This window comes from Eumetopias jubatus, unplaced genomic scaffold (assembly GCF_037043125.1).
Source record: "Eumetopias jubatus isolate StellerSeaLion01/CBP00866 unplaced genomic scaffold, mEumJub1_p1.0 scaffold_9, whole genome shotgun sequence".
Lineage (NCBI taxonomy): Eukaryota > Metazoa > Chordata > Mammalia > Carnivora > Otariidae > Eumetopias > Eumetopias jubatus.
The window spans coordinates 72,411,045-72,437,544 of NW_028274815.1; the positions used below are offsets into that span (position 1 = coordinate 72,411,045).

General features: G+C 37.5%; 1 protein-coding gene and 1 pseudogene across 1 annotated transcript in view; both read left to right on the forward strand.

The window, feature by feature from the left end:
• Positions 1-26,500, forward strand: part of FBXO11 (F-box protein 11) — an 86,863-nt gene that overhangs the window by 33,231 nt on the left and 27,132 nt on the right. The gene's annotated exons all lie outside the window — the stretch shown is intronic.
• LOC114209811 (protein BEX1-like) lies at positions 18,563-19,092 on the forward strand (annotated as a pseudogene).

Below are 26,500 nucleotides of genomic sequence, written 5' to 3' on the forward strand. Positions count from 1 at the left end.
AGTACACACTAAAGATGCCAGAGATCACAAAACATTTTGCATAGTCAGCACTGTGTTGTGTACATAAAAATGGTCTGAAGATGATCAAGGCCTATCATAGTTAATCCTGGTTATCAAAGAGGGGTGTGTGTGTGTGTGTGTGTGAGTGTGTGAGAGATTTCGGCTCAGGTCATGATCTCAGGGTTGTGAGATCGGAGCCCTGCATCAGGCTCCGTGTTAGGCGTGGAGCCTGACCCAACCCCCGGCCAGCTTGCATGCACGTAGCTCTCTCAAAAAAAAAACAAAACAGGTTTATTTCTTGCTCACTTTACATGTCTATCACTGGCTGGTGGAGTGCTCTGCTCTGTGCAGTCATTCTCTTCTGGAACTCAGGCTCTGAAACACTGCTAGTGGCAGCAGCAGAAGGAAAGAGAGATTGTACTGGCAATTAAATGATTGGTCTGGAAGTGACACACTCATTTCCATTCACAACTTCTGAAGATGATCAAGGCCTATCATAGTTAATCCTGGTTATCAAAGAGGGGTGTGTGTGTGTGTGTGTGTGTGTGTGTTTTCCTCCAGAGTAGCATGGGGCTGAAATTTTTTAAACAAACTTGCAGGATAGGTTATAGATATTTGTGACATAGTTTTGTGATGTAATTTTAGAGCTGGAAGAACCCTTAGGTATCATGTAATACAATACCCATAGTTCGTAGAAGTTATATGTTATAAAAGATGAAATAAAGAACATGTTTGAATTATCTACTTTTACATTATTTTTAGGTCTTAAAATACCATTTTAGAAATCACAGCCAATGTTTTTCTTAGCACTCTGCTGACATTTGTATTCTTTTTGCTTCCTCACTGCTTTCTTCATTCTATTTAATCCTCACAGTAATTCTGAGGTAAATTTTTTTCTGCCATTGTACATTTGTGGAGACTGAGACTTAAGTGAGGTAATGTGCCCAAGATCATATGGCTAAGTAGTAGAGCTGGGATTTGAACGAGTTCTGTTGACTCTAATAGTCTATTTTGTTTCCACTAATACCTTTTTTGTTTTTGTTTTTGTTTTGAGAGAGAAAGAGAACACAAGCAGGGGGAGGGGCAGAGGGAGAAGCAGACTCCCCACTGAGCGGGGAGCCCAGTGTGGGGCTCGATCCCGGGACCCTGGGATCATGACCTGAGCCAAAGACAGAAGCTTAACTCACTGAGCATCCAGGTGCTCTCCACTAATGTCTTAAATGTATTTAAGATTTTTGTACAAGTGTAGAGAATGTTTTACTTTGTGTGACTATTAATCAAAATTAAATTTGTCAGAGTGACAGGAAACTCAAGGCAACAGTTGTCTAAAAAGATAGAAGTTTATTCCTCTCTATTGTGATTAAAGTCTAGAGGTAAGCGTCTTAAGATTAGTATGAAGGCTCTGCCATGACATTATGGACCTAGGCTTCTGTTTTATTTACTCCAATGTCCTTAAACACATGATGTTTATGCTTCAAAACATGTGCTTATGTTCCAACATTCTGCCTAGCAGGAAGCAGAAAGTGTGAAGAAAGTCCCTCTTCCTTCTCTTTAGAATCTGTCTCAGGAGTTGGATAGGACACTTCTGCTAATATCGCATTGGCTAAAACCAAGTGAGATGGCCAACTCTGCAGTAAGGGAAGCTGAGCAATATGGGAAGTGTTCTAGATGGTCATCTACTCAGCTAAAAACCTAGGGTCTGTCACAGACAAGGCGACAGATTTCGGGTAATAGCAGTTTCTCTCACATTGGTGTAATCAGTTTTTGTTTCAACTTGTTTATTCATAGGTATTGAGTGCTTATTTTGTACCAAACACTGTGATTCATAAATATATATGACAGTAAACTGTATTAGTTTTTGTGTTCATTCATAGGTTAGGGAAACTTTAAATAGGTTAAAATAAAGAGTATCCAGATGTTTTCTTTGTACATATATAAGAAAAAAAAATTATATCCAGCTTTAGGTTTATCTTTATGCTCCAATAAAACATGGTATATTTCTTCAAAGTCAGCCAATACCTTTGAAAATTTTGTACCACAACCCCAAAATACTAGCTTTAATGAAAACTGTGAAACTGGGGCACCTGGATGGCTCAGTCATTAGGCATCTGCCTTCGGCTCAGGTCATGATCCCGGGGTCCTGGGATCGAGCCCTGCATCGGGCTCCCTGCTCAGCAGTGAGTCTGTCCCTCTCCCTCTGCCCCTCTGCCTGCTTGTTCTCTCTCTCAAATAAATAAAATCTTAAAAAAAAAAATTGTGGAAATGAAGGTATATTCTCATTTATTTCTGTTCTTTATTAGCCTTAAAGCAGAACACCCATAGAATCAACTAGTGATTATTCTTGACAAAAAAAATGTATAAATAGAATTATCACTTAATAATGAGCTCATTGGCTTTCCTATGGTACTAACAAATCTGCAGCATTTTAAACTTCAGTTTCATATTGAGCTAGTTTACCAAGAGTGTTTTGGTTTTATTTTCTGTATTGAAGTAGGTTTGAAGGCAGGGGGGGAAACACTGTGTTTGAAGCTAATATAAGTCTTTGGACTAATTGCTTCAGATTTGTTTTAGTTATTAAACTGTATTGGTATGCCTAGTGCTATATGATAATCACTATAGGTAGGTTTGAATTCTTATGTTGCCTTTTCTTCCCAGTTCTTGACATCACTCCACTTTAATTCCTTTTGAATTTCTGATTATTACCTCTATAGCCCTCTGTCTTTCAGCCTTGGTTGTATATCATGAACCAGTAGGGCTTTTTCAGAATTCAGAATGCTTTTGAATGTAACATAAATCTCACTCAAACTGGCTTAAACAATAAGAAAATTTACCTCAAATGACAAGTTTTGTCTCAAGTTCTCCTCAAGGACCTAGAATGACTGTCTGCCATTAAAAAATGCAACATTTATCCTTTTTTTTGTAGCTACTAGGAGAAAAGAGAGAAGGACCTCTCTTATCCAAGAAGCCAAAAAAAGCAGGCTACTTCTTGTGTCTCACTGGGCCAAATTGGCTTAGGCCTGCTCATCCTTGAGGAGTGTGGAATTACCGTTAATAACCAGACTATTCATAAGTGATCACATATGAAGTCAATCGCAATGTCCACTTCATAGTGAGTGAATTGTGGATATATTTGTTTTTACAAGAGCTACAGGTGATTTAGTACATAACTAATTTTGAGCACTGCTACACTTCCCAGTTCACAAAATAATAAGGGAGGAAAAAACCTAATCATTTTTCCATTTTCCAGTGGAACAAAGGATAGTTTGGTTTAATTTATCTTCTTGGTTTCTGCTGAAGAGGGTGAGTTTGGTTAGCCCGTTAGTTAAGGCTCTAGGGTAAAGTAATTGTTAATTGGGGATTAGGATGGAAAACGCATGTTCATAATTGTCATTTAAATTTATTAATCATTCATGTGAAGTATACAATTCTAACGTGGGGGCTGTTGTTATTAGAGGTCCTTTGGCTGTGTGCTTTCTGACAAATGAGTTAACCACTCAGCACAGTGATAAAAAGAAGTATGTTAACTTTTTGGAATAAAGCTGCCCAACAGTCTCATTTATCTTTAACACTAAGAGGCAGAAGCAATAAAGACTTTGAGCAGCATCACATAGTTCTAATACTCGTGTACATTATTCTCAAAAAAGTTTCCTTAAACTCCTTTTCAGTGCCTATTTACACTTACTATTAAATATGTCCAGCAAGCTATTATTTTGGTTTAATCAGAAAAAAATAGACGTCTGTAGCTAGTCTAATAGCTTGGAAGAAGTGACAGAACAGATGACAGCAAGAAAGGGAGGGGAAGAAAAATCTATAAACTATAGGAGTAACAAGAAACCCACTAGTTTAGGCCAGTTCATTCTAGAAAATCGCTTTGTACTCATAAATAGGTCCTCAGGGTCGCATCATATTATAAAACAGTAGACTTACTTAATTGATCCTAATGATTATCTTATAATTATCAAAGTGTTATTTTAAGGATATTCTTTTTAAAAACAAAATAATACACTTTAGAAGTATTTTCAGTCAAAATGATTAAAATTCTGGGGATGCCTGGGTGGCTCAGTCATTTAAGTGTCTGCTCAGGTCATGGTCCCAGGGTCCTGGGATCCAGTTCTGCATCGGGTTTTTTGCTCAGCGGGGAGCCTGCTTCTCCAACTCTGCCTGCTGCTCCCCCCGCTTGTTCTCTCTTTCTCTTAAACAAATAAAAATCTTTAAAAAAAAAAAAAGATTTAAAAAATAATAAAATTGGGGCGCCTGGGTGGCTCAGTCATTAAGCGTCTGCCTTCAGCTCGGGTCATGATCCTAGGGTCCTGGGATCAAGCCCCACATCGGGCTCCTTGCTTGGCGGGAAGCCTGCTTCTACCTCTCCCATTCTCCCTGCTTGTGTTCCTTCTCTCACTGTGTCTCTCTCTGTCAAATAAATAAAATCTTTAAAAAAAATAATAAAATTAAAATTCTGTTTTGGTATTTGAAGGGTGTAATGCTGAGCTATCCTGAAGAAGCTATGAAAACATTTTCTTTGAGGGCTACAGATAAAGACACAGTAAAGCTTTAGCTATTGTATACAAAAAATAGGACCAAAATCTTTCTTGAGGTCTCATCCATTTATGAATTTATGAAAATTTCTGTTTTCCTCTCTGTAAATCATCCAGAGCCTATTACTTTTAAATCTTGCCAAGTTTCCCTCCCTCTCCCCTAACCCCAATCGGTGCAGTTTAATCTTAACCTAACCCAGACATCATCAAGGTGAATCATTGATGTTGACACAAGTTGTTCCCCAAATCTCCAATTTATTTATTTTTTATATTTTGAATTCTGGATGATCTTGAGATGAGTTGGATATATTTTGTTTTGGTAGTGTTACCCCTTACACTTCTTAGAATCAAGAAGGGAAATACATTTCCTTAAAGAGTAGCTTTAAATTACCCATATTACTAATCAATTCTGTTGTGCCATTGTTTATTCCGTAATTCCTTTGTAAGAAGTATGGTTAAACTTCTAGTAAAACCCAAAGTACTTCCAGTTCAGGTTTTTGCATTTGAACACAGTCTTGTGTTTTTCAGTAAGTATTCATGCTATAGAACATTGTCATTAACATCAGTCTGTGGGATACCACATGAAAATATGGATAATTTGTAAAATTTTAAAAATATTCTTCAGTTCTAATATGAAAAGTTTTTTTCCTTTGGTTTTAGTTAATGATTTATGTGACTCAAGGCAGTAGTGTAAAAAAAAATTACATTTTGGCGCCATCTACTGTTCTTTAATATGATCTTTCATCTACTTTGGTAAAACTTGTAGGTAGATTTAAATATATATATTTTCTTTTTTTTTTTTTTTTAAAGATTTTATTTATTTATTCGAGAGAGAGAGAATGAGATAGAGCATGAGAGGGGCGAGGGTCAGGGGGAGAAGCAGACTCCCTGCTGAGCAGGGAGCCCGATGCGGGACTCGATCCCGGGACTCCAGGATCATGACCTGAGCCGAAGGCAGTTGCTTAACCAACTGAGCCACCCAGGCACCCAGATTTAAATATATATATTTTCTTTTTACCATATAAAGCACAAAAATAATGGAGTTGTTTGTTTGTTTGTTTGTTTAATCTGCATGAGCTGCCTTGTGATTCCTATATTTCTGGTGCTGAGGCTATTTCCTTGGTAATTTGGAAATAAGCTTATTGAAAAATATTTGTCAGAGGGCAGACAAACCAGAAGAGATCCTTATCATAGGAAACAAACTGAGGGCTGCTGGAGGGGGGCAGGGGTGGGGGAGTGGGGTAAGTGGGTGACGGACATTAAGGAGGTCATGTGATGTAATGAGCACTGGGTATTATATAAGACTGATGAATCACTGACCTCTACCTCTGAAACTTATATGTTAATTAATTGAATTTAAATAAAAAATGAAAATTTAAAAAAATATATGTACTCTTACCTCTGCCACTTTTGCATATTCATTCGTTCAGTGCCTCTGGGTTCCTGAAGACTTTTTCCTCTAGCTTCCTTTGTGTTCCCATGGAAGCTCCTGAGTAAGACAGCCTCCCTGGACTTCTTACTTCCTTTTTTTTTTTTTTAAAGTCCCTTTCTGAAGACCTAGTTTTTCACCTTTTGTAGTCTGCCCATATCTTATCCTGAAGCCCCATGTCTGTCTATTCCATGAAGTCTTTCCCTCTGATTCTGAGCTACATTTACTTTTATTTTTACTGCTTGTCTATAGTTTCTTTTATATAAATCATTTGCACTACAGAAATAGCATCTTTTTTTATATTCATGGTCTCTAATCGTCAGACATGATCTGGTACTCTGGCACATTGAGAGGGGGAGAGGGAGTTTGTTCATTAATTGCTGTTTATGTCTTTTCTCTCCAAAGAAGTGGCATGTTCTCTGTTGACTGGGGCAACTTATATACTGTTTATGTAGTCCCTAGATAACAAATCTTCATGCACTACTGGGTATAAAGACTTGGAAATCTGATGCTTTAATTAAAAAAAAAATGTGTGCAGAGTAAAGATAAATGAATCCTGAACAGTGAACTTTGAGTAAAATTGATGAGTTTCTGTGCATAAGTAGCATGCTGTCTATTTTGGCTGATCAAATATTTTTTTTTTTTTTTTTTTTAAGATTTTATTTGAGAGAGAGAGTGCATGAGCTGGGGGAGAGGCAGATGGAGAGGGAGAAGCAGACTCCCTGCCAAGCAGGGAGTCCGACACAGGGCTCGATCCCAGGACCCTGAGATCATGACCTGAGCCAAAGACAGATGTCCAGCCAACTGAGCCACCCAGGCACCCCTGGCTGATCAAATCTTATTCTACTATTTCTCCATCAAATTTAAACATTGTTGATTTCTACTGTGTTGGTTTACTTACAGCATTTCTGCCACCCACCTCAACCCAGTATAAAACTTTAAAACACATAAAGCTTAATTTTACATTTCCTCAACTAAGAATAATATCTATAGACTCCCTCTTCTATAAGATGAGGATGGATACTCATGGTTCTTGACTTTCACCACTAAGCTGTTATAGCTCTACATTGTCATTGTCAATCTCAGTCTGCATTAAGAACATATTTATCATATTGCTAGTATTTTTCAGTGATCTGTATGTAGATTGATTCTAGAAGTTGAAAAATAACAGTGTTCATCTTACTATGAATATGGAGATATTTTCTCTGTAGCGCCAAGTATGTACTAGTTTCTTTTTCTCCTCTGCTTAATATTATTATTCCTAGGCCTCTGAAGAGAGACCATTCCTAACTGTTCCAATGGATTCTTTTTTACATTTCACCTGTTGTCTTTATCATGTCTTCAAGTTGTTCTAAGTTTCTTACTCTCTAACCTATTAATTTACCCTATGAAATGAGGAAATTTCATTCCTGCAGCTCTTTGGAGTCTTAACTCCAATCTGTAGTTTCTTTGGGCCGGCTTCACACCCTTTATCTTAGAATTTCTTCCCTTTGTTGCTTTTCTGTGATAACTTCATTAATTTCTGGATCCCATATCTTCTTTCTGTGTTTACTCCCAAGTTTTGTTGAAATACATCATCAAATAACTTCCTAAGAAAGGTTATATAGGAGACCAACTTTGTAAGTCTCGGAATGTCTGGAAATTTCTTTATTTTACCTTCACTCTTGTTTGGTGGTTTGATGAGAAGACTTGACTTCCTTTTATTGATCTAGAACAAATGTCATTGCTTTCAGATCCACATATCATGATTGTCCTTTACTGTACTTGCACTTTTCAGAGTTTAGAGCTCCTCTAAGGTTTTGAGAGAATTTTACAGCTCCTCCTTCTGTTGTAGCCTCTAACATGCTTTTGTAGGCAGTAGCTTTCTCTGCTTTGCTTCTGTAGTCAATACTTGTTCATGTTTGTGTCTTTGAGAAGTCCATTGAAATCTCTTGTGTACTGATGGCTTTATCCTGTCCCTCTGTTGTAGTGCTTTATATCTTCTTATTTCCTAATAATGTTGAAGAGTCTTCGAGATAAAATGAGTCTACCTACTCTGCCATTTTCTCCCAGCTTTTTATTTTTAAAAGTTTAAAGTTGATGGGACACCTGGGTGGCTCAGTCAGTTGAACGTCTCACTCTTGGTTTCAGCTCAGATCATGATTTCCGTGTCCTGAGATTGAGCCCTGTGTCGGGCTCTGTGCTTGAGATCCTCTGCCCCTCCCCCCGCTTGCTCTCACACAAGGGTGCACTTTGTCTCCCTCTCTAAAATAAATTAGTTAGGGGCGCCTGGGTGGCTCAGTCATTAAGCCTCTGCCTTCAGCTCAGGTCATGATCCCAGGGTCCTGGGATGGAGCCCCACATCAGTCTCCCTGCTCACCGGGGAGTCTGCTTCTCCTTCTCCCACTCTCCCTGCTTGTGTTCCCTCTCTCGCTGTGTCTGTCTCTCTCTCTCAACTAAATAAAATCTTTTTCAAAAAAAGTTTAAAGTTGACATATATTAAGAACGTATCTTGAACATTAGATCCCTATTGATGATATAGTCATTTTACTGTGGCAGAAAACGATTCCTGATTTCATGTTGTGTTTCTAGATAATAGCAGTATGTATATGTACAGCTTTCCATTGGATAATGGCAAAAACTTTAGCAGGGAAGAGGGACTGACACGTAATTTGGAGGAGGTTTTTTTTGTTTTGTTTTTTCCTCTTCTTTACTACCACCACCTTAATCCAGGCCATTCTGGTTTATTGCCATTATTTATTGAAGGAGTCTTTTTGTTGTATCCTAGTTGATATGCACATTGTTACCTAAGCCACCTCCTTAACGAAAGGTATATTAAATGTTACAACACTAACTGAAATTTTTCCTTTTTTGTTTTTTTTTTTTAAGCAGAGTAAAGAGCATTCCCTTTACCCTTGGCTTTTAAGGGCTTTGTGTGGCCCAGTGATTCTCAAAAATGTGACTCCTGACCCAACAGGAGCAACATCCCTTGGAACTTGATGGCAGTGTAAATTCTTACTCCCCCCCCCCCCATTTCTGATTCAGAAACACTGGGAGTGGAACTCAGCATTGTGTTTTAAGAAGATCTCCACGTGATTCTGATGTATGCTAAAATTGGAAGACTGCTGATCTAGTCCATCCCTCTCAGTTTGCAGGCAAAGAATTGAGGTGTAGAGAGGTTGGTTTGCCCAAAGTGTTATAACTAGTTTTCTAACACTCAGCACCTGATTTGATGACTTTTTTTTTTAAGATTTTTTTTTTTATTTATTTGACAGAGAGAGACACAGTGAGAGAAGGAACACAAGCAGGGGGAGTGGGAGAGGGTGAAGCAGGCTTCCTGGCTGAGCAGAGAGCCCCATGCAGGGCTCAATCCCAGGACCGTGGGATCATGACCTGAGCCGAAGGCAGACGCCTAACGACTGAGCCACCCAGGCTCCCCTTGATTTGATTTTTTATAAGTTGGAATTAAAGCAATATGAAATGAGGCTGTTGGGAAAGGTTTTATAGATAGAAAACATGGGACTTGCCAGAACACTGAACTCTATAACCTTATGTAAGTTGAGAGAAAAGAGATGGATATTGTAAGCAGGAAGACCACAATGAATAAAGGCACATAGATATAAATAAATATATAAACAGAATAGACTAAGTTGGACTAATAGTAGGTGTTCTTTACAGGAGTATAGAGATAATATATGTAAAATAATGATCACACTACCTGACACATTGCTAAAATGTTAGCTACACTTTATTAGTGTTGTTGGCTGGTGGTGGTGGTTGTGTTGTTGATGTTGTTGTTAGGCGGACAGTATGGAACAGAAGACTGGATTCCTGAACCAAATCCCAGCCTTGCTACTTACTAGCTATTTGAGAAGTTACTCTCTCTAAACCAACTATTATTAAACTAATAACTGTTAATACTTCCTAGCTTAACAAGTTATCTTATTTTACACTGAATAACATAAAGCTAATGTCAAAAATCATCTCTCCCACAAGGGTAAATTTTTGTCTTAAATTGAAAGAATTTACAAAAATGGCCAGGGAAAAAAGTGGAAACTTTAGTAAGAGGGAACTGGTTAAATTTAACAAGGAACTAATTAAATAAATAATGGAACCTTTATGTTCTGTAGCCATTGGAAACCATGTTTCAGAAAATTTCATGACCTATATCATAAACATATTTCATACAATAAAAGCAAGGTACAAAAAGCAGTACATACAGTATTTCAATTAAATTATATAATTTGTATAGAGAAAAATAAGTAGAAGAATCCTAAAATATTAATGGGAGTAAACGCTGAGTGATGGGATTTTCAGTAACTTATTTTCCTTTAGTGTTTTTCTTCAGATTTTCTAAGTGGACATATTTTTATAATTAGAAAAAAATTAGTGTGACGAATAACTTCAATTGTGGCAGGATTGTTGGAATAATTTTATAGCCTCCCAGAATGACTACTGATACTTTAAAGGAGACACTATTCATTTTTTCCGTAGTCAGCCCATGGCGTTTGTGGATTTCACACTGTAGTCTCTCTCTTTTTTTTTTTTTTAAGATTTATTTATTTGAGAGAGAGCCGGCGGGGAGGGGCAGAGGGAGAGAGAGAATCCCAAGCCGACTCTCCCCTAAGGGTGGAGCCTGATTCGGGGCTCCATCCCAGGACTCTTGAGATCCTGACCTGAGCCGAAATCAAGTCAGCCACTTAACTGAGCCACCCAGGCACCCTGACTATTCAAGAACTACTCTGAACACCCATCATAAGTAGTATAATATTTTGTACTAGTAATCATTATTTCTACCTCAGTTTTTTTTTTTTGAAGATTGAATTGGATAGTATAAAAAAGTCCTGTAGCTAGAATATTTTGAATGCACCTTGCTAACTTGAGGTACTGTATTAATGTTCACAACATTTTATAAGGTAGGCACTATTATTTCCATTTTATGGATGCACTGAGAATCAGACATATTAAGGAACTCGTCCCAGGATTGCACAGCTAGCTACTAAGCCAAGATTCTAACCAAGAGCCAGTTTTTTCAGAGCCTGTATCCCTAATCATTTGGATATGGTATATCCAAATATTATTGATAGTTATAATACAAAAAGATTTAAGGAGATGCCCATTATGAAAGTAAAGGGTCTGATGTGTATGTTCTGGTGTTTTGCATAAAATGTTAACTTATTAACACTTGTAATAAAATAAGATGTGAAAATAGATTTTTTAAAAATTCTATAAACATTTCCAAAAGAATGTTTTATTTCATTGTTCTTCTGTATGCTAAATACTCATGTAATAAATACTCCTAGTGTTCTTCCAAATGCTAAATACTTTTATATCCAGTAGTATTTAGTAAAACTAATTTATATTCAGATAGCACAGTGGTTAAGAGTACGGGGCTCTGGAGCTAGACTGAGTTCAAATTCTGCCTCTACTACTTGATACTGTTGTGATTTGGGGCAAGATGCTTAACCTCTCCTTGCCTAGTTACTTAAAACTAGGAATATGTTCCTCATAGAGTTGATACAATGATTCAGTGACTTAATACAGGAATGCACTGAGCAAGTCTTACCAGCACTGTTTTTCTAATGGCATTTGCTCATTTGTATCTGTGTGTAATGTTTTGGTGATTCTTGCAATATGTCAAACTTCTTCATTATTATTTTATAGTGATGATCTGTGATCAGTGATTACGACTCGCTGAAAGCTCAGATAATGGTCAGCAATTTTTAGCAATAAAAGATTTTTTAAATTAAGGTATGTATGGGTTTTTTTAAAGACATAATGCTTAATAGACTACAATATAGTATAAACATAGCTTTTACATGCACTGGGAAACCAGAAATTAATTTGATTCGCTTTATTGCAGTACTCACTTTATTGCAGTGGTCTGGAACCAAACCTGCACATTTCTGAGGTGTGCCTATACATATATAAAACATTTGGAACAGTAATGCTTGCCACATGTAAGTGTTCAGTGTTAGGTACACGAGTAGTAGTAATAGTACTAGTAGCAGTAGTGGAATTGCTGCTACTACTACTGTTAGTCCAGTTACTGTTATTGTCATCATTTGTATTATAAAATAAACTTTTGAGATATCCAAATTACATAACTAACATTGTACTTGGAGTCCATTGATGTAAAACTTATTTTGCTACCACTTACTTTCTAACCTTCAGCAAGCAATTCACTGAACTTTAATGGGCCTTGGGTGCTCTATCAGTAGAATAGTGTTACAGTATCTTTCCTGTCAGGTAATCTCTTGATCTGTAAAACATTACTTACTAGAAATCTTACAGTTCCAGAAATTATGGTCTAACTTTGAACTGTGAAAGAAAGAGAACTGGTGATGCTCAGCCTTCCTATCTCTCCATGAGGTCCATTTTCTTTCTTTCAGAAAAATAGTTTTTTATGTGAGTTGAGTTGACAACAGTTGACAACACAGGTTAAGCATTTAATGCTTGTTAGACTATAAAAGGCTTATTCTCATTCTGATCTTCATACTTTAAATTTATTGCTAAATTTAATGTGAAAATAAAATTAGGGACAAGCTAAATTGTTTTAAGCTGTGTGCATATGGTGATTAGTGTGCCCTATTTTATATTTTCCTAACACCTTGTGTGTGCCTTTAAACGGTGCTTATTATAGTGCTTCAATTATTTGTATGTCTAGCTTCCTACAGGATCAAGCTACTCTGGCAGATCTTTATATTCATAGTGACTAGCAAGTAGATGAAAACTAACAGCTTTTTAAAAATTGCTGACTTATATGAATCCTAGATTAGCCTACAATTAATTAGGTTTGTCTTAACTGTTGATTTGAGGCCATGGTCATTCTGACCCTAAATTAATGATGCACTTGATTCCCTGGTCCTATCAGCTTCTACTTTAGATGTATGCTAGTTTTGAATAATAATGTTGTCCAAATGAACTTAAAGCAGCTTAAAATTTGTGAAAGTTACTAACTTTAAAAGGAGTTTTTTCCTGTTTGATAAAATAGGAAAGAATGCATTACTTTATGAATTTTGTCAGTTTAAGACATATGGGAACGGTAAAACTGGAGGTAAAAAAACAATAGAAGAAAAAATAAAAGTGTTCCATTTTTGGGGTGAGGCTGTTCTATACTCCTTCTTTACCTGAAAGAGGTGGGAGAAAATGTCGTAGGAAAACAATGTGATTATGTAACAGGAAAGAATGAAAATAAAGCTAAGCTATTCCCAAAGGATGCTAAGCCTTGATTTAGTAGTTGTCAGTTGGAGGTTTTCTTTTATTTTTCATCAAGCTAGAATTATGTATTCTTGCCAATTCTGGGCCCACAGATATTTTTTATATATGATGTTGATAATTTTGATGTCAATAGATAACAATCCACTCTACATTATGTAGCTTTTCCTCAAGGTTTGGTAGCACATTGCCATTAAGCATCTATATCACAGTATGTAAATAATGATAGGTAATCTATACTTAGTGACTCTCCACTTCTCCCATAGTATATTTACAGAGTGATTAAATTCTCTATCACTAAATCAGTCACTGGATCTTGAGTTTGTTGAGAATCTCCACTTCAGTGTCCCACAGTACCTCAAAACCCAAACCTGAACTCATCTTTTTTTCCCCCTTCTCCCCATCCACGGCTTGCCCACAAAGATCCCTCCCTGCCTTGGTACATGACACCACCATCCATTGGATTGCTCAAATCAGTATTACTCCTGGCTCCATCCTCATGTCACCCATATCCATTCAGTCATCAAGTTTTATGAATTTACCTTGTACATATATCTCAAATCTATTCACTTCTTCCCTTTTTATTACCATAGTTCAAGCCATGTTTATCTCTTCTCAGTTGTATTACTGTCATAGCCTCCTAAACTGGTCTCCCACCATCAGTGCCATCCATTTCTAATTGTTTTTACACTGTTCAGGTAATTTTCCTAAAACAGAATTGTTGCTGTTCTGCTCAAAGACATTCAGTGGCTATCGTTGGCTTTCAAAGTAAAATCGAAATTCTTAGAAGTGTTTATGGCACCCTTCATGATCTGGCCTCTGCTACAAGATACAGCCATATGGAGTGACTTGTAGTTCCTTCAGACCTGTACTGGAGGTGAGCACCATTAGGTCTTGACACACACTAACTCCCAGTTTTCATTCATCTCAGCTTGGACTTTCTTCAGAAAATCTTCACTAATGCCCCAACATCATCTAATATTGGTTAGATATTCTTGTGTACTTCCATAGTACTTTCTGCTTATCCCTATTACAGCATGTGACATACTGTATTTTTATTGCCTGTTTAGTTGTCTGTATCTCTCCTAAATTCCTGGAGGGCAAATACAGTATTCTATTTGGTTGCTCCGTTCCCCCCCCCCCTTTTTTACAGTTGTCAACAACTTTGGAGCTCCTTTCTTCAGGTCCATTTCCTTCCTCCCCCCGCTTTCTTTCAATTAAAATTGTATTTATTTTTCAACTTATTTAGACATTAAAAACAAAAAACAGTTTATCCATTTCTCCTACCACCCACCTGCCCCCTGCCTGTAGCAGCTATCAACCTGTTCTCTGTATTTATGAGTTTGGTTTTCAGGAGTTTTTTTGTTTTTATAAGCTTTGGATTTTTTTGTTTTTGTTTTTTTAGATTCCACATGTAAGAGAAATCATACAGTGGTTGTCTTTCTTCATCTGACTTACTTCACTTAGCATTAATGCCCTCAAGATTTACCCATGTTATCACAAATGGCAAGATTTCATTCTTTTTTATGACTGAATAATATTCCATTGTGTGTATATACCACAGTTTCTTTATCCATTCATCAGTCAGTGGACACAGGTTGTTTCCTATATTGGCTGTTGTAAATAATGCTACAGTGAACATTGGGCGGGGGAGATATGTATATCTTCTTGTGTTAGTGTTTTTGTTTTCTTCAGATAATAGCCAGAAGTGGAATTGTTGGATCATATAGTAGTTCTGCTTTTAGTTTTTTAAGGAACCTCCATACTCTTTTCTGTAGTGACTGTACCAGTTTATATTCCCAACAGAAATGCATAAGGGGTCCCTTTTCTCTACATCCTCACCAACACTTGTTATTTCTAGTTTTTTTGATAATAGGCATTCTAACAGGTATGAGTGATACCTCGTTGTGGGGTGTTTTAGGATTTCCTTATTTTAGAGAGAGCAAGCAAGCAGGGGGAGGGGGAGAGGGAGAGAATTTCAAGCACATTTCCTGCTGAGTGCAGAGTACAACAGGGGACTCTATCGCATGACCCTGAGAACATGACTTGAGCCGAAATTAAGAGTCCGACGCTTAACTGAGCCACCTGGGTGCCCCACTCATGTGGTTTTGATTTGCATCCCCTAATGATTAATGATGTTAACATCTTTTCATGTACCTGTTGGCCTTAGTATGTGTTTGGGAAAATATCTATTTTAATCTTCTGCCCAATTTTGAACTGGATTGGGTTTCGTTTTTGTTTTGCTGTTCAGTTGTAGGAGTTCTTTATACATTTTGTATATTAGCCTTTTATCAGACACATGATTTGCAAATATTTTCTTCCATTGCCTTCTCATTTTGTTGATAGTTCCCTTTGCTGTGTAGAAGCTTTTTAGTTTGAGGTAGTCCCACTTGCTTATTTTTGCTTTTGTTGTGTTTAGTTTTGGTGTCAGATTCAAAAAAATCATTGCCAAGACCTGTGTCAAGGAGTTTACTACCTATGTTTTCTTCTAGGAGTTTTAATGTTTTTAATCCATTTTGAGTTTATTTTTGTGTATAGTGTAAGATAATGGTCCAGTATCATTCTTTTGCATATAGGCTGTCTAGTTTTTCCAGCATCATTTATTGAAGACACTGTCCTTTCCCCATTTTATATTCTTGGCTCCTTTGTCATAAATTAATTGGCCTTATAGGTGTGGGTTTATTTCTGGGCCTTCTGTTGATCTTTGTGTCTTTCTACTGACAATACAATACTGTTTTAATTACTATAGCTTTGTAATAAAGTTTGAAATCAGGGAGCGTGGTGCCTTCAGCTTTGTTCCCCTCTCTCAAGAATCAGGCAGGGGCTTTTATGCTTCCATATAAATTTTAGAGTTGTTTGTTCTATTTCCATGAAAAATGCCATTGCGTTTATGAGAGGGATTGCATTGAATTTATATATTGCTTTGGGTAGTATGGACACTTTAACAATATTAATTTTTCCAATCCACGAGCACAGAATATCTTTTCATTTGTGTCTTCTTCAGTTTTTTTCATTAATGTCTTATGGTTTTCAATATACAGGTCTTTTACCTCCGTGGTTAAATTTATTCCTGGGTATTTTATACTTTTTGATGCTTTTGTAAATTGGACTTTTTTTTTTTTTTTAATTCTTCTTCTTTAATTCTTCCCGCATGAGCGGGAGGGGCAGAGGGAGAGGGAGGGAGAGTCTCAAGCAGGCCCACGCTGAGCATGGAGTCTCACACAGCTCTCGATCCCACAACCCCAAGATGTTTCTTCTTTTTTCTTTTTTTTTTATTTTGTAATAGTTCATTCTTCATTTATGCAGCAGCTTTTTATGTATTGATTTTGTATCCTGCAACTTTACTGAATTCTAGCAGTTTTTTATGGCTTTATAGTCTTCTATATATAACATAATGTCATCTGTAAACAGTGACAGCTTTACTTCTTCCTTTCCAATTTCGGTGCCTTTATTTGTCCTGCCTAATTGCTCTGGCTTGGATTTCCAATACTGGGTTGAATAAAAGTGTCAAGAGTGAGCTACTGGTCTTGTTCCTGGTTTTAGAGGAAGAGCTTTTAGCTTTTCACCCTTGAGTATGTTAGCTGGGGGCTTGTCCTCTATGGCCTTTACTGTGTTGAAGTATGTTCCCTCTATACCCACACTGTTGAGAGTTTTTATCGTAAATGGATGTTGAATTTTGTCAGATGCTCTTGCTGCATCTGTTGAGACAATCATCTGATTTTTATCTTTTGTTAATGTTACATCTCATTGACTAATGTGCAGCTGTTGAGCCATCTTGCATCCCTGGAATAAATCCCACTTGATCGTGGTATATGATCCTTTTAATGTATTGTTGAATTCAGTTTGCTGATCTTCTGTTGAGGATTTTTACATTTAGGCCTGTAATTTTCTTTTCTTGTGGCCCTTGCCTTGTTTTGCTATTAGAGTAATGTTTGCTATCGGGGTAATGTAAAATGAGTTTGGAAGAGTTTTCTCCTCCTCTTTTTTGAAAGAGCTTGAGAAGGACTCATATTAATTCTTCTTTGAATGCTTGGTAGAACATAACAACAAGAACCCATCATAAAAGGAAGGAGACCTATCAGTATATTGCCTTATAAGAGACTCGTGTTCCAAAACAGATCATATGTCAGGCCACAAAACAAGTCTTAATAAATTTAAGAGGATTGAAATCATATCAGGCATCTTTTCCAACCACAGTAGTAATGACACTAGAAAATTAATTATACAGAAAGACTGGAGAATTCATGAATTTGTGGATATTAAACAGTATGCTGCTGAACAACCAGTGGATCAAAAGAGAAATCAAAAAATACTTTGAAACATGAAAATGGAAATATGACAAATTTATGGGATGCTGCAAGAGCAGTTCAAAGAGGGAAGTTTGTGGCAATAAATGCCTACCTCAAGAAACGAGAAGTCCAGGGGCACCTGGGGTTGCTCAGTCGTTAAGCATCTGCCTTCAGCTCAGGTCACGATCCCAAGGTCCTGGGATTGAGCCCCGCGTCGGGCTCCCTGCTCAGCGGGAAGCCTGCTTCTCCCTTTCCCACTCCCCCTGCGCGTGTTCCCTCTCTTGCTCTCTGTCAAAAACTAAATAAAATCTTCAAAAAAAAAAAAAAGTCTAAAACAACTTTATGCCTCAAGGAACTGAAAAAACAGATGAGTTAGTACAAGGAAGGAAATAACAAAGATTAGAGCAGAAATTAATAAAATAGAGACTAAAAAGACAATAGAAAAGATTAAGGAAACTAAGAACTTGGTTTTTTGAAAAGATAAAATTGTCAGACTTTTAGCTAGACTCACAAGACAAAAGGAGAGATGGCTCAAATAAAATCAAAAATGAAAGAGGAAATATTACAACTGATAGCACAGAAATACAAAGGATTCGAAGAGATTTTCTTGTTATAAGGATTGGAAGAGGGGCACCTGGGTGGCTCGGTCATTAAGCGTCTGCCTTCGGCTCAGGTCGTGATCCCAGGGTCCTGGGATCGAGCCCCGCATCGGGCTCCCTGCTCCGCGGGAAGCCTACTTCTCCCTCTCCCACTCCCCCTGCTTGTGTTCCCTCTCTCACTGTGTCTCTCTCTGTCAAATAAATAAAATCTTTAAAAAAAAAAATTGGAAGAGATTAGAATACAGTTACTTGCAAACAAATTGGACAACCCTAGAAGAAATGGGTAAATTCCTAGAAATATACAACCTACCAAGACTGAATCATGATGAAGTAGAAAATCTGAACAGATGAATTACTAGTAAGGAGGTTGAATCGGTAATCAAAAAACTCCCAACAAGGGCCTTCACTCATTTGCTTCTCGGTGCCTGCTCCCTGTGGCCCTGAGGGTGTGTGGGCCAGAGGCGGCCCCAAGAGTTGGAGGCGAAGGGGAAGCAGGTGTGCAGGTCTAAGTGTCACAGCGGCGCATTCTTAGGCGAGAATTGGGAGGAGGAGGAGACTGCAAGGATAGGCCCAGGAGCAATGGCATCCAAAGAGGAACAAGCAGTAAAAAATCTCAACATGGAGAATGCCAAACAGAAGGATGAAAAGGAGCAAGTTGCTAATAAAGGAGAGCCCTTGGCCCTCCCTTTGGAAGCTGGTGAATATTGTGTGCCTGGAGTAAATCATAGGTGGTTCTGTGTTAGGCAGCCCATCCTGCAGTATAGGTGGGACATGAATCAGAGGCTTGGAAAACCACAGGCAAGGATGAGAGAGGAGAATATGGAAAGGATTGGGGAGGAGATGAGACAGCTGATGGAAAAGTTGAGGGAAAAGCAATTCAGTCATAGTCTGTGGGCAGTTAGCACTGAACCCTCCTCACCATGACCATCATGCGGAGTTTTGTCTTATGCCTTGAATCTTGATGTTTTCCCTGAAGTTAATAGGAAGACACACCTTCCTAAACTTAATGTTCTCAATGTACCTTTGTTGTAAACCTTTTGGTGTTACATGTCTCTTGTGGGTCTCCTATGACCAGCTTCTAATTGAATGTTGTATTTTGACCCAGAATGTAAGATTCTGTCAGCAGGGGAGTTTTACCCTATTGCATGGCAAGATGTTCATTATATATTGTGAAGTTAATAAAGCAGTTTAAAAGAAAAAAAAAGAGGGGGCGCCTGGGTGGCTCAGTTGTTAAGCATCTGCCTTCAGCTCAGGTCATGATCCCGGGGTCCTGGGATTGAGCCCCGCATCAGGCTCCCTGCTCAGCGGGAGGCCTGCTTCTCCCTCTCCCACTCCCCCTGCTTGTGTTCCCTCTCTTGGCTGTCTCTCTCTCTGTCAAAGAAATAAAATCTTTTAAAAAAAGAAGGAAAAAAAAAAACTTCCAACAAAAGTTCAGATCAGACTGCTCCACTGGTGGATTCTTCTAAACATTCAAAGAATTAATGGTTGCTCTGTTTCACCAGTAATTCACATCGTGCATGGCACATTCATTCATTTAGTCTTCATTTATTCAGCAAATACTTGTTGAACATACTTTATGTCAGGCAGTTTAATTTTTTTTAAGATTTATTTTTTATTTGAGAGCATGAGCGGGGGTGGGGGGGAGGCTTCAGAGGGAAAGAATCTCAAGCAGACTCCCCACTGAGAGCACAGAGCCTGAAGTGGTGCTCCACTCAGAGCTGGATTTCACTACCCTGACATCATGACTTGAGCCGAAATCAAGAGTTGGACATTTAACCTACTGAGCCACCCAGGCACCCCTGTCAGTCCATTTAGAATGAATTGGTCTAAATTTTTTCTTTTGAAATGAAGTCCTGTTTGAGTTTCCAGTAAGTTTTTATAGTATCAAAGAAGTGGCTTGTAAAGATTATTATTCAGTGGTCAACATAAAAATATATTTTCTTTGACCAGTCTTAGATAATCCCTATAGTTGATGTTGTGGTGGAAGTTTCGCAGAAGTGTATGTATGTGTATAAATAATAACAATACATTAATGGAAGTATATAATGGTATCTTGAATAATTATATTTTTTAAAGTTTGTAAGTATATAATTAGAAACACCTGATTATAGCAAGTCATGCTTTTAAAAAGCAGTGTTTTATTATGACTTTATTTCTGGACTCCCTACCTTAAAATAGTTAAGAAAAAAATTTAAGTGAAATATTTAAGTTTTAAGTAAAATATTTAAGTTAAAAAACATTTAAAATGAATTTTGTCTTCATTTCAGTTTATTCATTGGATTTTTTTAGTAGTTGGAAAAGCTGTGGTAGTTCCCAACTGTGTTAGAAACAGTTGTCAAGTGTGGTTCTTTACAACGTGAGACTGGGAGCTGTTTCTAAACACACAGTTACTAGCACAGATTTGCTTAAGTTTCCAATCTGATCTGTGGCCATGGGTAAGTAATGTGGAATATATATAATATTTATGGGTGAAAGAAATTACTGTAAATTAAATTCCATAACTCTAACTTCAGGTTACTGTATAACCTAAAGGACTTTGAACCCCAGCCAAGCAGTAGTAGTTTTTTGTTAGCCTTTAAAATAGTTAAGTATATAAAAATTAAGATGTTGTTCTAGTTTCAGAATATATAGACTTAAGTCTCTTCTTTTCAGTCATATTTAATACCAAGGATTTCAAAGATTATTTTTTAGTTAAAGAAGTGTGCTTATTTTCCAGACAGCTTTACTTAAACCTTGGCTCCTATTAATAGTGAAGACTCTGGTATATTTGTATAGGGTTTACAGTAAAATCTAAAAATTACAAAATGAAAATTAATGTGTGGGTGTGTATAGCATCCTTTTAAATTGTATGGTACTATTAATCTTTTAGAGCACTGAAAAGGGTTTTTTGTTGTTGTTTTTAAGATTTTACTTTTGAGTAACTCTGTACCCAACATGGGGCTCAAACTCACAACCCTGAGATTAAGAGTTATGTGGTCTACCGACTGAGCCAGCCAGGGACGCTAGAGCACGGATAAGGTCTTAATAAAAGTGTGTGTGTGTGTGTCACTGATTTTTTAAAATATAGCTACTAGAATATTAAAAATTAAATTAAAAATTACATATGTAGGGGTGCCTGGCTGGCTCAGTTGGAGGAGCATGTAACACTTTTTTCTTTCTCATATATATATATATATGTGTGTGTGTTTCAAAGAGCATTTATTTTTTATTTATTTATTTTTTAATTTTATTTATTTGTCAGAGAGTAGAACAAGCGAGCACAAGCAGAGATGGGGCAGAGGGAGAAGCAGGCTCCCTGCTCAGCAAGGAGCCAGATGCGGGACTCATTCCCGGACCCTGAGATCATGACCTGAGCCAAAGGCAGACACTTAACCAACTGAGCCACCCAGGCGTCCTGAAGAGCATGTGACACTTGATCTCAGGGTTATGAGTTCCAGCCCTACATTGGGTGTAGAGATTACTAAAAAAATAAATAACTTTTAAAAATTACATATATGAATCACATTCTGTTTCTACTTAGACATCTCTGGCTAAGTATTTCCTAACTGAAAATTATGTTTTCTATGAGTTATAGTTGAAATTGAGTATTTTTGGCATTGAGAATTACTTTTTTTATTAGTCTTAGATTACAGCTTGCTAAATATTGGCATTCTAATATTAGATATAAAGGTGAAACTATAAAGGTAAAAAAATTTAACAAAATGTTATTTTGAGGGCTTGCTTTTAGACTGTTGTAAGAACAAACCAATAACTAATATTTTATGATTTCTTGATTCTTGGATTGGAGCTAGTTTGGCAGTTACATTAACTATTCATCTTATTCATTGTCTTGTTTATTTATTTAACAAATTTTTTTTGTTGTTTGCTTCATATGTGCCAAATCTATCTTGGAGAATGCTTCTCCATAATTTTAGGAGGGAACAAAAAATAATGGATGTGCATGTTAAGTAAGTTCATAGAGTTGGATGTAAAAAGAAATGAAGCAGTTCCTGTCCAGGTTTTTGTTTTCTGTAAAGTAGTATATAAGATCATCATAGTTCACCACTAGTAATGGTTTCTGGGAAAAATTCCTTGAATTGAATAAAACTAAAGTATTCTCCATAGATGTGTATCAACATTTATTGAGTACTTACTGGACAAAGTAGAAACTGAGGAAGAATATAAACAAGAGCCCTTGGGGCACTGGAGTGGCTCAGTCGGTTAAGCATTCAACTCTTGATTTCGGCTCAGGTCATGATATCAGGGTCCTGGGATTGTGCCCTGTGTAGAGCCCCATGCCAGACTCCGTGTTCAGCAGGGAGTCGGCTTGAGATTCTCTCCATCTCCCTCTGCCCCTCCTTTGCTCTCTCTCTCTCTCTCTCTCTCTCAAATAAATAAATCATAAAAAAAACGCCTTTGCCTTCAGAGCTTATGTTTTTGTTAGGAAAATATGGCATAAACCAAAAATAAATAACAACAAAAGGCAGCTATGACATATATGGTCCTTATCTAGTACTGCAGATTCTTATACAATTCTACAGGAATTCAAAAAATGAAGAGAACACTAATGACTAGAGTGTTTTTTTTTTAAATTCTTCTCCTTTGCTTATTATAATAGTGGCCAAGTGATCTTTTCAGAATGACCCCTTTTTAAATACCTTCTAGCATAACTTAAAACAGTCAGTGATAACTTATTATGAGAACTATGTAGAAATTTAGCCCAGATTCTTTACCTCAGCACAAGTAAGAATTTAATACATTTCTTCTAGAACTGAGCTTTGAGTGCTTTAGAACAGGACAGTGTTTACAAACGGGAAGTTGAGGTTACGATGGCATTACACAATTCAAATTATGTAGCTTCATGTATTTGTTTGATGTGAACTTCACGTTGCAGCTGAGTTAACTAACACCTTTCCATTAGTACCTCTGAATTCCTTACTTTTCAGTCTTTAATATTTGTTGTGTTCATGGTGAGAAGGAAAGGATTCTGGACTGGATGGTGAGGTGTAGGTGTCTGTAATAATAAGATCTGTAGATTTTAAATAGGGATGGGAGTGGGGTGAGAGGGTTGTATAGGATGAAGAGTTTGAGAATGTACTTCTGAGTGTTACTTCTAGAAACTGGTACCAGTATTATAAACCAAGCTGCTAGAGATAATCATCCCCACATGCATACACATTACAAATATACGGAAATGTAACACAAAATAAGAGCAAAACTGTAAGTGCATAGCTAAGCCCTAAAGAAGGAAAGAAGAGAAGGAAACCAGAAATGAGAGAAGTCAAATCAAAGCAGTAAGTGGGAGTTGGTGCTGCTGCATAAAATAGCACAGGGACCTTTTGGTCCTGGGGCATATCTCCTAAGGACCTGGGGTGGAATTTGGTGTGTATATGGGGATGGGAAATAGGTGGCCTTGGACCTTTTCAAAATAGAACTAGCACTAAGACCCAGGCCTATGGCTTAGGACCTGAAACAGCTTCCGAAATTGTGCAAAAATTTTAAGTGACCAGTGATAATCTAAAAAATATAAAGGGACGCCTGTGTGGCTCAGTTGGTTAAGCGGCTGCTTTCGGTTCAGATCATGATCTTAAGGTCCTGGGAATGAGTCCCACATCAGGCTCCTTGCTCAAGGTGGAGCCTGCTTCCCCTCTGCTTGCCTCTCCCCCTGCTTGTGTTCTCTGTCTCTCTCTGACAAATAAATAAAATCTTTAAAATATATATAAGAATATAAAGTAAGCGTGTGTAAAATTTTAAAAGGATAAAAAAAAGGGAGATGAGGCTTGGTGATGTAATAGGCCTATTTTAAAAAGAAAGAGTGAGGTGCCTGGGTGACTCAGTCGTTAGGCGTCTGCCTTCAGCTCAGGTCATGATCCCAGGGTCCTGGGATTGAGCCCCACATCGGGCTCCCTGCTCAGCTGGAAGCCTGCTTCTCCCTCTCCCAGTCCCCCTGCTTCTCCCTCTCCCAGTCCCCCTGCTTGTGTTTCCTCTCTCGCTGTCTCTCTCTGTCAAATAAATAAACAAAAATCTTTATAAAATAAAATAGAAATTGTAAGACTTGAAAAAGAAAAACAAATCAACTTTCAGAAATTAAAAAATAAAATAATGGAGGGGCACCTGGCTGGCTCAGTTGGTGGAGCATGCAACTCTTGATCTCAGGTGTGAGTTTGAGCCCCACGTTGGGTGTAGAGATTACTTAAAATCTGTTTAAAAAATTACATAGGGCGCCTGGGTGGCTCAGTTGGTTAAGCGACTGCCTTCGGCTCAGGTCATGATCCTGGAGTTCCGGGATCGAGCCCCACATCGGGCTCCCTGCTCAGCGGGGAGTCTGCTTCTCCCTCTGACCCTCTTCCCTCTCGTGCTCTCTGGCTCTCATTCTCTCTCTCTCAAATAAATAAATAAAATCTTTAAAAATAAATAAATAAAAATTACATATATATAAATGGATATATATATATAGAGAGAGAGAGATTGCCTTGAAATATGGGTTAAATAGCAAATTAGATGTCATTACTTTAGCTGAAAAGGAAAGAAAATCTCTCGGCACCTGGCTGGCTCAGTTGGTGGAGCATGCGACTCTTGATCTCGGGGTTCTAGGTTCGAGCCCCATGTTGGGTGTAGAGATTACTTAGGAATAAAATCTTTAAAAAAAAATTTTTTTTAAAGATTTTATTTATTTATTTGTCAGAGCGAGAGCACAAGGACGGGGAGCGGCCGGCAGAGGGAGAAGCAGGCTCTCCACTGAGCAAGGAGCCCAATGCAGGACTCGATCCCAGGACTCTGGGACCATGACCTGAGCCAAAGGCAGACGCTTAACCAATTGAGCCACCCAGGCGTCCCTAAGACTTTTTTTTTTTTAAAGGAAAGTAAATCTAGCAACACATGGTTAAGAACTAAATCTAGAATGTAATCCAAAAGTAAAAAGTTGAAAATACAAGGTTGAAAAAATACTAGGCTGACATAAAACACAACAAAAAGCTGTTAGGAAAATATTATCAGGCAAAAATAGATTTATTTTATTTATTTTTTTATTAGAGAACAGGAGCAGAGGGAGATAGAGAATCTCAAGCAGGCTCCACAGTCAGCATGGAGCCCAGCTCGGGGCTTAGTCTTAGCAACCGCTGTATCAGGACCTGAGCTGAAACCAGGAGTCGGTCGCTTAACCAACTGACTTAAGCCATCCAGGTGGCCCTCAGGCAAAAATAGATTTTTAAGGCAAAGCTTATTAAGGATAAAGAGAACCATTGCATAATGATGAAATAATTCACCAAGAGGAAGTAATAATCTTGAACCTGTATGTCCAGATAACATTATCTTAAAGTATACAAAGCAAAACTTTACATACTACAAATAAAGGACTACCTATATAGTGAGGGATTTTCACACATTTCATTCAGAAGCTAATAAATCAGATCATCACTACCACCATCCCCAACAAAAGTAAACACATAAATTATGTGAACAACAGAGTTAACAAACGATCTTTTAGATGTGTTTAAACTTTAAAAAATAGAACGTAGATGTTCCATTCAAGCACACACAAAACATTTTTAGAAATTAACCACATATTAAACTACAAAGGGATGACACCAAAAATAAGCATATCACATTGGCAACAGTATGGTTCCTAGAAAACTTGCTTGGTTTTCCAAGTTTCATTTGAAAGTGATATTAATAGAATAGTATTTAAATGAAATAATAGCAAAAACATTTATTGAACACTCAAATGAGCCAGGCACACTGCTGTTTTGCATGTGTTATTCTATTTAAATCCCTTCGGCAGCCCTCTGAATTATAAGATACTATTATCTTTAGTAGATGAGAGAAATTAGGCTTAAAAATGTTAATTTGGGGCACCTGGGCGGCTCAGTTCGTTAAGCGGCTGCCTTCAGCTCAGGTCATGATCCCAGAGTCCTGGGATTGAGCCCTGCATTGGGCTCCCTGCTTGGCGGGAAGCCTGCTTCTCCCTCTCCCACTCCCCCTGCTTGTGTTCCCTCTCTCGCTGTCTCTCTCTCTGTCAAATAAATAAATAAAATCTTTAAAAAAAATAAAAATATTAATTTTCCCAAGGTCTGCTGTTTGAAAAACATTTTTTAACATTACACTGCTTTAAACCCCACCTTTTAAAAGACATCTTTGTTATTGGTAGAGAAACTCATATAAAACAGACATATAGGTTATCGAATTATTATTAAGGCATTGAATTATTATTAAAGTTGGGTATTTTAATACCAATAGGTCAAGGAATAGAATTTTGCTGGCCACTGCAGTACCCTTTTATGTGCCCTGTTCCAATTATAATCCTTTTCCTTCACCAACAAAAAGCATTTTTTTGATAATTTTTTGGCTTTTTCTTATAATTTTAATAACAAAGTGTACATTCTTAAGCAGTATGCCTTAGATTTGCTTATTTCTTCCCCCCTGTTTTTCCCATGCAGTTTATTTGTTGAGGAAACTGTTAATAGTTTGACCATC